The 14,816-nt window shown below is 36.7% G+C and overlaps 1 protein-coding gene, 1 long non-coding RNA gene and 1 other non-coding gene across 5 annotated transcripts in view; 2 read left to right on the top strand and 1 right to left on the bottom strand.

Moving 5' to 3' along the window:
• Window positions 1-14,816, top strand: part of LOC143691277 (uncharacterized) — a 152,634-nt gene that overhangs the window by 22,468 nt on the left and 115,350 nt on the right. The gene's annotated exons all lie outside the window — the stretch shown is intronic.
• Window positions 1-14,816, bottom strand: part of LOC143691274 (aldo-keto reductase family 1 member C23-like protein) — a 460,654-nt gene that overhangs the window by 410,076 nt on the left and 35,762 nt on the right. The window lies entirely within an intron of this gene.
• On the top strand, window positions 752-858 carry LOC143642912 (U6 spliceosomal RNA). Its single transcript, XR_013155971.1, has one exon. It is a non-coding gene; the product is annotated as a U6 spliceosomal RNA (small nuclear RNA).

Below are 14,816 nucleotides of genomic sequence, written 5' to 3'. Positions count from 1 at the left end.
AAAAGCCCCTACCTCTGGCCTATTCACTTAGTATCTTCCAGGTGGGTGCCCCTGTATCTCTATTTCTGTGTAAGTCTGCAGAGTTCTGCATATCTTCTGGTCACATACCTACCAGAAGTTATATTAAGTATAAGTTAAGTGTTAATACTTACATATATAAGTATATGTCAGGTCACAATTGTTCTTCCCCAGCCATAACCTAGAAGACCAAGCAGAGTGTCTTACCTCTCTGCCACAGTTTTAGCCTAGGGCTAGGAAAAGAAGAAACAAAACAGAAGTTAACAGAGACAGAGACCAGAGCATGTAAAGATCTTTGTATAAATTAAATCTTAATTGTTTAGCAAAGCCACGAGAATTTAATGCCTTTCCTACAGATTTGAGTCTAGTTGAGTGTGAACTGAAAAGCAGCATGGATTTAACCAGAGGTGATGTCCCTAATCACTGGCATCTGAGATGTCCCAGCATCACTTGGCACACACTGGAGCTCCTGGTAGAAGATGTGGTGAAGGCCTCCTTATTAACATTCTTCAGTAAATGGATACTCAGGGTGGCCAATGGCACTAAATTGAGAAAGAACTGAGGGTAAAGTGGGTGCAGTGGTTTATTTATAAGGCAATTCAAACATGGTTTCTATAAAATTGACATTATGGCAAAAATTTAAAATTTTCTTCACTGGCTATTGATAAAACCTACCTTTCTAACTTCCATAAACATGAAGGTATAATAAAGTTTCTGTTTAAAAATAATTATGGTGCTTGCTTCGGCGGCACATATACTAAAATTGGAACGATACAGAGAAGATTAGCATGGCCCTTGCGCAAGGATGACATGCAAATTCGTGAAGCGTTCCATATTTTTTTTTAAATAAATAAATAGATAAATAAAAATAATTATGCATTCAAATTATAATCGCATGCATGGAATTTATTACACATCATCGGACTTCTGCATATAATCAAGTATATTCTCCTCTTTTAACTCCATCTCTAAATAAAGCAGAGTAATTTTCTGATTTTTAAAATTTTTGTTTCTCACTGAAAGCACAAACTGATTCTCCTTTTATGAGCAAGAACTCTAGCTACATGTTCAGCACTAACAACTGTTTTAAGATGCTACACATTGCATTTAGCAATTTCACTTTCATTTTAATAATTCATTATTTATTTACTGACTACCATATGGAACACATAAAATAAGATTCACGAGTGGACAAAATGTAATGTAACAATATCACCCCATAACCACAGAGATTACCATACCCTTGGGGTGATCGCTATATAGTAGTAACAGTACATGATACAAAGTGATAGAAAAATGATTATGACTAAAGTATTTATTTGGTGGTAAGAGTTTTTTGTTTCTTGTCATTATCCTGATCTCTGTATTAGCTCCCATTTTATTCTCCACTTCACTCTACACCACAGTATTTAGCAATGGTAGGAGTATATGGACCAATTTTTGAGTACTGAAGTATCATTGCTACCCTTGGCATACATTATCATGCAATTTTTATTATGAATTCAAGAGCTTTCCATAATTTCTATTGCATATGCTTTTCATAAACCCAGAACCTTAAAGCATGAGACATTAAGTATGTACAGGCTGTAATTTTTCTCCAACAGTGGAGATTTTACCAATACACTTTCCTTTTGAATTTAAAGTCTCTTCTCTTAACCTTATACATCACTAGCATTAAGATTTCCAAAATTCATATCTTATCAGGCTAGTCTTTGGTTGGGAGGGGTGAAACAGCTGACTGATGATGAGGAGTGTTGTCTGTATGGATGGCTAGACTGACCTCATCCTTTGTTGTGGTTTTGTCAGAAGTGCATTGATAAATAGAGTAATTGACAGAGGAACTCCCCTATCTGCCACATCCAGATGACTGGAATCAATGAAACCTAGGTGGTGTCAGATGCACTCAGTGATGACATGGCTAACAATATCCTTAACCTGGCTGATGAGGCAGGCCAGCCCACAGACCATGCCCTTGGGATGAAGGTCTCCTGTTTTTTCTGTAGGCTCCAAATACTTTGAACATGAGAGACAAATACAGGCAAGTTGTGGCATAGACACAGGAAAATCAATTTTCCCCACCCCGTATTTTTGTTATTCTTATAATTTGTACAATTTCTTTTGATAAACTTTCCACATCTTCCATTTGTGATCAACCAAAATTTGCTACTGATTTAGACACCATTTTCTTATTATTTGTTTGTTCTAATGTGCATTAGAACTAATTGCTCTATGAATCTTTTGTTAAGATAACAGCAACACTTTCAGAAGGTTCTGAAACATCATTATTTTTTAGGGAAGTGTATTCTGGAATCTGTTCAGTTAGGCTTAAAATAAATCTTGAAAGTTAAAATGATGTAGCCAAGGACTTCCAGGATGATGGTCAAATAGAGTAGTTTGAGATTAGCCCTGCTCCACAGAAAACTTAGAGAAGGGAGAGGAGGGCAACTGAGGTGGTGGTTTGGGAGGGTGACTGACCTGGGAGAGCCTTCTGCATCATATAGGGCAGCCCTAGTTGCAGAGACCAGGGAACTGAGAGGCAGAAAGCTGGAGCCTGGTGCAGAGGCATGGAGCCTGCAGGAGTGAATGGGCAGGAGCCAGGGACTAGGAAGTAAGCCAGACCACAATCTTGGGTGCGTTACCCTCACCAGCACATCCCTGTGACCAGGGACTCATCCCACAACCCATGTACCCAAACTCTGACACCTGCTCCCATTCCCCATGCTCTAGGCACCCCCACCCCCCCAACCTCCAGTGCACATGCCCGCCCCACACCCCAACCCCCTGTGAAACCCAACTCACCCCTCCCACACCCCTCTTGAGCACTTCCTCCCCCTCCCTGTTCCCTGAAGCTTGTTACCAGTGCGTAAAGTCTGTGGGCACTAACCTCCAAACGTAGGCTACCCCTGCCCCTTTCCCATAGTATCGCACAGCCTCACCCCACCCCACCCCTGAGCTCTGTGCATCAGTTTATGGCACTCCTAGGACCACACAGGTGCACAGGCCCCCAATCACATCATTCAGCTCTGGGAACCTCAGTTTACAGCAGTCCTAGAAGAGCACAGGCACATAGCCCTCAGTCACATTTTCCAGCTCTGAGAAAGTGCTTACCTGTGCAACTGGGTCACATCTGCCACAATCCATGAAGGCATAATGCTGATCTGCCTCCACAGCTCTATGCATGTGCACAAAGGGCCCTGTACCTTAAACCAGTACACAACATGGTTACATCTTATAGACCGGTGCGCCCACACAGCTACTTCACCCCCGGCCACTGGGTGCCCACATTCACAAGCATCAGCCTAAAACCCCAACCTGCAGCTATACTTTCCCTGAAACAAATCACCACACTGAGTGCACCATTCCATACCCTGCTTTCTTCTGTACCACCACTTCACAAACACAAGGCCTTAGACTACTGAAAGAAATCAACTCCCAAAGTAAATCAATCAAAATATTCACAAGCCACAAAGACAGCAGAAGATCACTAAGCATATCACAATGCAGACAGACATAGCCCTGCCTAATGACCAAATTAAAACACCAGAGGACACACAGACATTGGAACAACTAATCAAAGCTGTTCATAAATAAGTGGGATAGTAAATGATATAGGGAGATCAAGAAGACAGTAGAAGAACATAAAGAGGAATGTGAAAGACTAAATAGAACAATAGCAGATATCACAGAGATTAAAGACTCTGTAGACCAAACAAAAGGAATACTAAAGGCACACAACACCAGATTTGAGAGACAGAAGAAATAATAAGTGGTATAGAGGACTGTATAACTGACTTTGAAGACTCAAAACAGCAAATGGCAAAAAAGATGGAAAACTTTGAACTGAATCTCAGGGAAATGATAGACAAAACAAAGCACACAAATATAATAATCACTGATGCCCCAGAGGAAGAGAGGAGTAAAGGGCTAGAAAGAGTAGTTGAAGAAATGATGGGAGAAAACTTCCCAACCCTCACAAAGGACATAAAAATATAAGTCAAAGAAGCCCAATGAACTCCAGACAAAATAAATCCAAGTAGACCTTCCCGAAGACACATACTAATCAGTCTGTTAAATGTTAATGAAAAGCAGAAAATCCTGAAAGTGGCAAGAGAAAAACAATCTACTACATACAAGGAAAACCAAATAAGACTGAATTCAGACTACTCAACTAGCACCCTGGAGGTGAGAAAGTAGTGCAATGATATATCTAAAGATCCTGAAAGAGAATGACTCCCAGCCAAGAATTCTGTACACAGCCTAATTTTCTTTCAAAACTGAGGGAAAGATTAAAGTTTTCACAAAGAAGTCCTGAAAGAATTTATCAGCAAGAGACTGGCCCTATAAGAAATACTAAAAGCTGTTCTGCTGGGGTTGAAAAAAACAAAAAAAGACAGGAGAGAGAGATCTGGAGGAAGGCAAAGAATTGAAGAGTACCAGTAAGGGTATTTTAAGGATAAAAAGGGAAAGAGAGTAAAGAATACATAGATCTGACAAATAAAATTAAAAAGATGAGATGGTGGATTCAAGAAACTCCTTTCCAGTAATAACTTTGAATGCCAATGACAAAACTCACTAAGTAAAAGATACAGATTGGCAGAATGGATTAAGAAACATAATCCAGCTATATGCTGCTTACAAAAGACTCATCTTATACACAAACATACAAATAGATTGAAAGTGAAAGGATGGAAAAAGATTTTCCATGCAAGTTATAACTGAAAAAAAGCAGGAATAGCTATACTAATATTGGACAAAACAGACTTTAAATGTAAAAACATCAAAAGAGATAAGGACACTATATACTAATTAGAGGGTCAATTCATCAAGAAGATATAACAAACATAAATGTTTATGCACCCAATCTAGGAGGTCCAAGGTACATGAGACAGACATTGGCAAAACTGAAGAGAGTGATAGATGTTTCAACAATAATAGTAGGAGACTTCAATACACCACTCTCCTCTGCAGATAGAACAACTAGACAGAAGATCAGCAAGGAAATAGAGAAATTAAACAACTTAATAAATGAATTAGACCTGACAGACATATATAGGTCACTGCACCCCAAAGCACAAGGATATATATTCTTCTGTAGTGCTCATGGAACATTCTCCAGGATAGATTATATGCTGGGGCACAAAACAGGTTTCTATTAATTTAAAAATATTAAAATTGTTCAAAGCACTTTCTCTGATCATAATGGGAAGAAGCTGGATTGCAACAACCACCAAAGAATGAGAACATTCACAAATGTGTGGAGATTAAATAACACACTATTAAACAACCATTGGGTCAAAGAAGAAATTGCTAGAGAAGTCAGAAGCTATCTGAAGATGAATGAAAATGAGAACACAACTTCTCAGAACTTAGATGCAACAAAGGCTGTGCTAAGAGGGAAATTTATTGCCCTAAATGTTCATATTAAAAAACAAGAAAGAACAAAAATTCAAGGACTTAACAGCATACCTGGAGGAATTTGAGAAAGAACAGCAAACTAACCCCAAAGCAAATAGGAGAAGAGAAATGACAAGGATTAAAGCAGAGATAAATGAATGGGAGAACAAAGGAACAAGAGAAAGAATCAATAAAACAAAAAATTGGTTCTTTGCAAAAATCAATAAAATTGATGGGCCACTAGCAAGACTGACAAAGAAAAAAGAGAGAGGGTACAAATAAACAAAATCAGAAATGAAAAGGGGCACATTACCACAGACCCTGAAGAAATAAAAGAAATCATAAGAGGATGCTATGAACAACTATATGCAAACAAACTAGACAACTTAGATGAAAGGCACAAATTCCTGGAGACACACAAACAAACTACACTGGCTCAGGAAGAATAGCAGATCTCAACAAACCAATCACAAGTAAAGAGATTCAATCAGTCATCAAAAATCTTCCTGCAAAGAAAAGCCCAGGGCCAGATGGCTTCACCAGGGAATTTGTTATTAAGCATTCCAGAAAGAACTAACACCAGTCCTGCTCAAACTTTCCCAAAAATTTGAGCAAAAAGGAATTCTATCTAACTCATTTTATGAAGCTAATATCATTTTAATACCAAAACTGGGTAAAGATGCTATAAGAAAGGAAAACCACAGGTCAATTTCCCTAAGGAACATAGATGCAAAAATTCTCAATGAAATATTAGCAGATTGAATCTAACAACACATTAAAAGAATTATACACTGTGACCAAGTCGGGTATATACCAGGAATGGAAAGGTGATTCAATACAAGAAAATGAATTAATGTAATACAGCACATTAATAAATCGAAAGGAAAAAACCACATGACCATCTCCATTGATGCTTAAAAACATTCAACAAAATTCAGCATCCTTTTCTCAGGAAAACACTCCAAGAGATAGGAGTCAAAGGTATCTACCTCAATATGACAAAGGGAATATATGAAAAACCGATAGCCAGCATCATACTCAATGGACAGAGGCTGAAAGCTTTTCCCCTAAGATCAGGAACAAGATAAGGATGTCTGCTCTCACCACTATTATTCAACATTGTGCTAGAAGTTCTAGCTAAAGCAATAAGGCAGGACAAAGAAATAAAAGGCATCCAAATTGGAAAGGAAGAAGTAAAACTTTCATTATTTGCAGATGATATGATACTATACTGGAAGATCCTGAGAAATCTACACCAAAGATACTTGAGCTAATAGACAAATTCAGCAATGTGACAGGATATAAAATTAATGTGCAAAAATCAATAACATTTCTGTACACACACAATGACCTAGCTGAGGAGTCAGTTAAGGAAAAAGTTCCATTCAAAATAACAACTAAAAGAATCAAGTACCTAGGAATGAACTTAACTAGGATGTAAAGGACTTGTACACAGAGAACTACATAATATTGCTAAAAGAAATCAAGACAGATCTAAATAGGAGGAAAGACATTCCTTGCTCATGGATAGGAAGGCTAAATATGGTTAAGATGTCAATTCTCCCCAAATTGTTCTACAGATTCAACCTGGTATCAATAAAAATACCACCAACCTACTTTGAAGATTTGGAAAAGGTAATTACCAAATTCACCTGGAAGGGAAAGAGACACTGAATGGCTAAAAGCATCCTAAAGAAGAAGAATGAAGTGGGAGGATTAACATTCCCTGACTTTAAAACCTACATCAAAACAGCATGGTACTGGCACAAAGATAGAACCATCGACCAATGTAATCAAATAGAGAGTACAGAAATAGACCACCAAATCCATGGTCAACTGAATTTTGACAAGGTCCCCCAAATACTTTGAACTGGAAGAAAATAGTCTTTTCATTAATTGGGCATGGAAGAACTGGATATAAATAGCCAAAAGAATGAAAGAGGACCCCTATCTTACACCCTACACAAAAATTAACTCAAAGTGGATCAAACACCAAAATACGAGAACTAGCACCATAAAGCTTCTAGAAGAAAATGTAGGGAAACATCTTCAAGACTTAGTAAAAAGATATAGCTTAAAAAGCACAAGCAACAAAAGAAAAAAATAGATAAATGGGAACTCCTCAAAAGCAAACGCTTCTGCACCTCAAAAGACTTTGTCAAAAAGGTGAAGAGGCAGCTAACTCAATGGGAGAAAATATTTGGAAATCACATATAAGACAAAGGTTTGACTTCTTGTATATACAAAGAAATCATACAACACAACAACAAAAGAACAAACAATTCAATTATAAAATGGGCTAAGGATATGAATAGGCACTTCTCTGAAGAGCAACTACAGATGGCTCAAAAGCACACAAAGAGATGTTCATTTTGATTGGCTATAGGGAAATGCAGATCAAGACTACAATGATAGACAACCTCACACCTATAAGAATGACTGCTATTAAACAAACAGGAAACTATAAATGTTGGAGAGGATGGGGAGAAACTGGGACACTTATGCACTGCTGGTGGGAATGTACAACGGTGCAGCCACTGAGCAAGACTGGTGGTTTCTTAGGAAACTAAATATCGAGTTGCCCTTTGACCCAGCAATAGCACCACTTGGTATATACACAGAAGAGCTGAAAGCAACAACACAAACAGAAATTTGCACACCAATGTTCATAGCAGCATTATACACAATCACCAAAAGATGGAAACAAACCAAAAGCCCATCGACAGACAAATGAATCAGCAAAATGTAGTATATATATACGATGGAATATTATGCAACAGTTAAGACAAAATGATGTCTGGAAGCACATGACAAGATGGATGAGCCTTGAGGACATAATGATGAGTGAAATTAGCCAGACACAAAAGGACAGATACTATATGATTCCACTTTTATGACCAACATAAAGCTTATAATCAGAGACTTCTAATACAGAATATAGGGGACTTAGAGATACATAGAAGCTAGAGATGGATGAACCATTAGCTAATGAGGTTGAACTCCAATATAAGGGAGTAGATAGGAGTAAAGGTGGTTCTCTAGTGAGTCTATCGGTAATATCACCATATTGAAGATGAACAAGATTGAAAGGGGTTGTATAGACTTACGTGTCCCACTGATAATACTAGGAATATGAATTAGTTCTCACAATAATTACTTCAAAGATATGATTCTTCTATAAAGGATGTTTCAGTCCAGGGCACAGAGGGAAAACTGCTATTGCATGCTATGCACTATGTTCAAAAGGAAACCATCAGCACTACCACAGCGACAGCAGAGCTAAATAATGGGGTGAGGGATAAGAGTTAAGAGGAGGTTTAGATTTCCTATTTGGTGAGGGTGTGATTATTGGTTTTCTGTCTCTTAGGAACAATGAAATTATCTAAAATTGAGAATGTTGATGGACTGTGGACTTTGGGCTTCATACATGGTGCCGGATGAATGCAGGTGGTTGAAGGATGCACTGATGGAGAAGTAGAATGGGGAACGATGGTATATACTTATCAACAAAGGTTGTGCTGATACAAAAAGGAACAAAGTCATGAGGCAAGCAATGATGTGAATGAACATTTGGTGAGACAAAATAAGCCAGAAACAAAAGAACAAGAATGGTATGGTCTCCCTTAGAAAATGCCTATAAGAAAACAGTGGCCTAAATTGTACACTTTTAGAGCAGACACACTAAGTCCAGAATGGTGATTATTATTTCTGGATTCTGAGAGGCTGTTTATATATATATATATAACCTGATATTTAGAGATAAGAATGAAGCTGAACATGCTGGGGTTAAAGTAATTCAGTACATAGGGGTAAGGAAGACAGTGTCTATATTTTAGAACCACACATACTCTTTGAGACCAGTGGAAGAAAGGTTAATTTGTTCTGGAACTGAAATTTTCTGTAATGCATAATCTAATTCAACCTATCTGTATAGCTCATTGAACATTTGAAACACAGGGAGTCCAGAATAAGAAAGAGGCCCTTTAATCCTGTTGAATTATTGTAATTGCCTGGATACATCCTTGCATAGATTAATCAGATAACCAAAAAGTATTGGCAAAGTCCCCTGAGGGATGGGAGAAAGAATACAGAACTACTAAACCTTACCATCAGGGAATCTCTTGATATATGTCAAAATTTAGGAACATCCAAATCAATAGACCATGCCTCCTATCATGAGGCTTACTCTTGTGAAGCTTATGTAGGTAGTGGAGAAACTTTTACTACCCATAGGCAAGCCTAAGAGTCACTTCTGGAGGTCCTCTTTCATTTCTCAGGTATGGCCTCTTTCTCTCTAAGCCCAACTCTGAAAGTGAAATCATTGCCCTCATGGGACATCACATCCAGGGGTGAAAGTCTCCCTGGCGATGTGGGAGATCACTCTCAGGGATGAATCCACACCTGGCACTTTGGGATCAACAATCCCTTCCTGACCAAAATGGGGAAATGAATTGTAACTAATAAAGAATCCATGGCAGGGAGAGTTTATTTTAGAGTCGAGAGGCTACTCTGGAGGTTGCTCTTATGCAAGCTTCAGTTAGGCCTTGCTACCTATCATAATTTGTCAACCCCAACTATGGCTATTCCAGCCAATCCTACAGAACACCTAGAGCAATATATAAGATTCCACAAGGGTTCCATGCACTAAAGTAACTTTCCAGAAACCTACAACCTCCAGATAGGTCCCTGGTCCATATAAGTCCTGAAACCCAGCCCAGCCTCTCCAGGATATCAGATAGTTCTACTTCCCTACCCCATATTAGTGACAGACCCTTCCAATATGAAAAATTTAGAATTGCCATAGCAAGCACCCCTAAAGAAAGGGATGAAAAGATCAAAGATGATGGTGGAGTTTTACAGAGAAGATAGGATTAACAAATATGTTTGTTGGATCATTAAATTGGTATCTCTTTTAGTTTCCAGTATTTTAGAGAATCTAGAAGTAAAACCTTAAAATGGTGGAATTGTAACCCATGTCAAAATCTGAAATATGTTCTACAAATAATTACAGTTCTATGCTTTGAAATTTATACTTTTTTTTGAATATATGTTATTTTTCACAGAAAAAGAAGGAAAAAAAGTTGATGATAAAATATTTAAGCTCTCTAGCCGCCTATGTTCTGGAACAGCTAGAAGGGAAAATCTGAGAGCATTGTATGTTAGCCCATGACAAACTCTGGGATCTGTCCTGTAACCATTTGTTCAAGAGTATTTTGAAAACTGTTTTTTTTTTATTTCTTAGCTTTGTATATATGTTATACTATACAATAAAAAAAATTAAAAATCGAAAAGAAAGTTAAACATATGGAAAAAATGATGTAGCCAACTGAAAGATAACATTTCATGTGTCTGAAAATGTGGATTGTGTCAAAGTGCACGTTACTACTTAAAAATTAGTCTTTCTGCAGGAATTTAAGGAATAGGTATGCCCCCTTGTGGTTAATTATTGCTCCTTTACTACTTTTTACTTGAAATGATTCACAATTATTTTGTAATGTTAGCAATATGTTTTGAAACTGCATTTTAAATGAAAATGATTTTTTGTTTATTTTGCCATGCTGTATAATTTGGGTGAGGTCTATGAAGTTGAACCTTGCCTTGAAAATGGCCTTCTGCTAGGTAATCATGTTGGCTATTCTGGTAAAGCTTTCCTACAACTGGGAAGTTTTACAAATGGTTTTTAATAGTGCTTATACAATCTGGAGCCTCAGAAGGAAAGTTTCTTCATACAGATCCTAAATTTTACATTTTCAAATTATGATAAATTATATAACATTGGTTTATGGTGCTTTTAATTTTTAACTTGAAAGCCTCCTTCTGAGATATCAAAGTCCACAAATTTCCTAGAATCAGAGGGGAAAAAAATCCCAGGATGTAGCTTTTTCACCTTAGGCACATAAAACTCCTCCAAGAATTAGGAGATAATTCAGTTTTCTTACTGTTTCATTGTACTTCTTTTGAAATACTTTGAAATAGTATAGTAATAACAACATTACAGTTTTATGTCTCATTACTGGGAAATTGCAAATACTACTATTTTTCTAAGTATGAAGGGCCATTTAAGTTGACACTTATTGACATAATTTTAGATACTAGGATTTTGATAGTAATCTTATTAAATAACAAATAAAATAATCCATTTCTAGGAAAAATGTTTAACTGAGGGTACCTTGATTTTGCCCACAGAATATGGATGACCTAACCCACTGACATCTATAATGGGGACAACTAAATACCAAATACAAGGAGAGTAATGGGGCTCTTCCAGTGACAGCCTGGTGATGTGCTGGATGGCTGTGTGATCTTGAAAAAGTCTCTTACTATTGTTTGTAGATTCCTTTTTTATATTTTATTTCAGCAGTGGAAACTTTTCCCCAAGTAAAATCTTATACGGAACCTCTACACACACACGCACACACACACACATACCCTACCCTACTAAACAAAAGTCATATTTTATCAATATAAATGTCCTTATATATTATAATAACTAAATATTATACAGTCATCCAGTGGAAACATATTAAGCATCAATGATCTCCAGTATATTAGAATTTGGTGAGTAACAATTGTATGATTGGTGTTGTTTTTTGTTTTAATTTTTTTTTCAAAAAAATATTTTAAACGCAAGTCAAATTTGCAGAGCTCTGAATCTCCTTCATGGATTCTTAGTATTCCTAGAGAATAGATGATCCTCTGAGATGTTTTCCAGTTTTAAGACTTTAAATCATCCTTTTAGATTGCACTTGCCAAGTTTAATTCAGATTGCCAGATTTTAAAACGTTTCTGAAAACAAGCAGGTTGCTTTACAGAGTTTTGGATCTTCCAGGTATGGCCATGATTTTGTTCCTTAGAATCCTTCACTTTTTCTTGGAATTATTTAACAATGAGCCCGGTGACTTCACATTGTTCAAATATTCTTATTTTACAATGTAATCACCAAGATGCCGACTGATCTATGGTGAAATATAAAACTTAGCCTTATCAATTAAATGAACACACATTTCTTTGTTCACTCCATTAAACTGAGTGATAATTCTTTAAGTGTGAATGTTAGGTGGGTTCTTCCGTAATAACTAATCCTAAAAGTTGTAAATTTGTTTAAAGCATGAAATGTATACTTTTTGTATTCTGCACAACTTTGTCTTTTTAAAATATGAAACACTTAAATGCATTTTTGATGATAGGAAATGTAATATGTGCCTACTAGGATTTGTGATCATGAACTCTAAGGAATTTGTTTTATAGGCTGCAAAGTTGTCTAACTCAATAACAAAGTATTTTCTCATATAACAATGCTATTAAACTTTAGTTTGAAAAAAATGAATTTGACTATGTACTGAATTTAGAGGTTGAGAAAATAGTATCTGTTTTATTCTTAGGGTAACTGATAAATTGTGCAATAAAAAACCTGCAGTAAGTAAGTTTTAGCTAACTGAAGAGATTTTATTCTTACTAAATTCCACATTCTTATATTCTAAATGTTTATATTCCTTTGAGGACTATTTTATATGTGCTCTGGAGTTTGTGCTGTTTGTGTGCTATATTTTAAAATGTACTTCAAAGTGCACTAAATTTCCCTATGCCTAATCCATACCTAAGTAAGACGATTACTTGAAAAGACCTTTTCTTCAGTGATTTTTAAGATTGGGAAGTTGGGTTCAATAAAAGGCAGTCTGAAGAAAAAAACAAAAACAAAAACAACAAAAACCCAGCAGTTCTTATACACCCCACTAAGGCCAACCTTACAAGAGGAAAATGGAAAATGTGGGCTTGGGACCTGCAGTAACATGAGATGGAGAGGAAGGGAGAGATTTGAAAAGTATTAAAGACAGAAAATTTTCAGAACCTAGTGAATTATTACATATTGTGGTAATGGAAATTTCTGACTGAACACAGAAATGATAGAGATGTCTTTTATCATTATTAGGAACAGAGCAGATTTGGAAGGAGCAGATCATTATTGCAGCTTTAGAAAATAATTGAGGTACATTTGGAATTTCTATTGTGTACTTCTACTATATTGTTGTACAAATGGGAGACAGATAGGGAAGTTGGAGATTCTGCAGTGATATTTGGTTGCTCTGGAAAGTGATATGGAGAGAAGAATGCAGAAGGGGGTATGTGAATGTCCAAGCTGACCCTCGTCCTGTTCACCCATCTCCTGAATCAAAGTAGAGGTTTCTGGACAAGAAACCTCTTGTCCCATTCCTCCTTCATATTGGCCCCTGCTCTCCTGGTACTGAGACAAATTTTTAGGTCTGTGCTGTTTTTGTCATCAGCAAAAATGAAGTAATAAGTCTGTTACTTACAATTCTGTTACTTACAATCCAGCTATAAGCAAGCATTTTGGTTTATTCTAAGACCTTCATGTCCTCTTCAGGCAACTGGAACTAAAAAAGCTGTTAGATTCCCAGAGCCTGCCCATGCAAAAAAAAAATACTCTTAGAGAAGTAGAAAACATTTATACCATTTAGATCATATAATTGTCCATCTCGATGAACCAAAGAAATTAGTATTATTAAAAAGGAAATGACACAATAGACTGTACAATATTAATAAATAAAACTCAAGAAATATCCACATACTACACAAAATCCATCAGAAATTAAAATAGAAGAAAAATCTACCACTGGTAATGGCAACAATAAAACTTATCACCTAGGTATCAATTTATGGGGACATGCAGAAGGGATAGCAGAAGATTCTAAAATGCTACCAGAGACTATATAACAAAAATGATTAATTTTAAGTGATAACTTTATATCCCATAAGAAAGAGTCAATAGTTTGAAAATGTCATTTGTTATAATTTAGTCAGTACTTTACATAGTGCAAGAATTCAATAACAATTATGAGAACAAGATGGAGTTTTGATATGGATAAGACCCTGCTGTCCCTGGAATACGCATACACAATACTGTTGTGGGGAGCACCAAAAGAGAGACCACACAAGTCAAAGCAATTTGCAAGCCAATTAGGAGTCTTTATTAGCCAGCCAGTGACTGCCTCAGAAACTCAAGAAGGAGGAATCAGAGAGCAGCCCTGAAGAGTTCTCAAGGGGGGGCTTATAAAGGTAAAAACCACAAGCATATCCACAGAAGCAGGAAAAAGGACATTATCTTTTTGAGCCACATCTTGGTTTGCAGCTGTAAGCAAGCAATCTTATCTACAGAAGCAGAGAAATGCCATTTGCTCTTGCACAATACATCCCATTCTTTTTGTTTCTTAACAATTATTATTGTTCAATTTTTAACTCTTGAGAACTTCCCGCCCTGGATCTTGTGACTCCGGATACTTTTTCTTGCTAGGGCCTGATTTATTGCCTGATTTATTGCTCCTGACCCCCCACATTCCCCACTGGTTTTATGAGAGAATCAAATCATTGTTTCTGTATTTTGATTA

This window comes from Tamandua tetradactyla, chromosome 7 (assembly GCF_023851605.1).
Source record: "Tamandua tetradactyla isolate mTamTet1 chromosome 7, mTamTet1.pri, whole genome shotgun sequence".
Classification (NCBI taxonomy): domain Eukaryota; kingdom Metazoa; phylum Chordata; class Mammalia; order Pilosa; family Myrmecophagidae; genus Tamandua; species Tamandua tetradactyla.
Note: the sequence above shows the minus strand (reverse complement) of the source record. Positions and strands in the feature narration are given on the sequence as shown.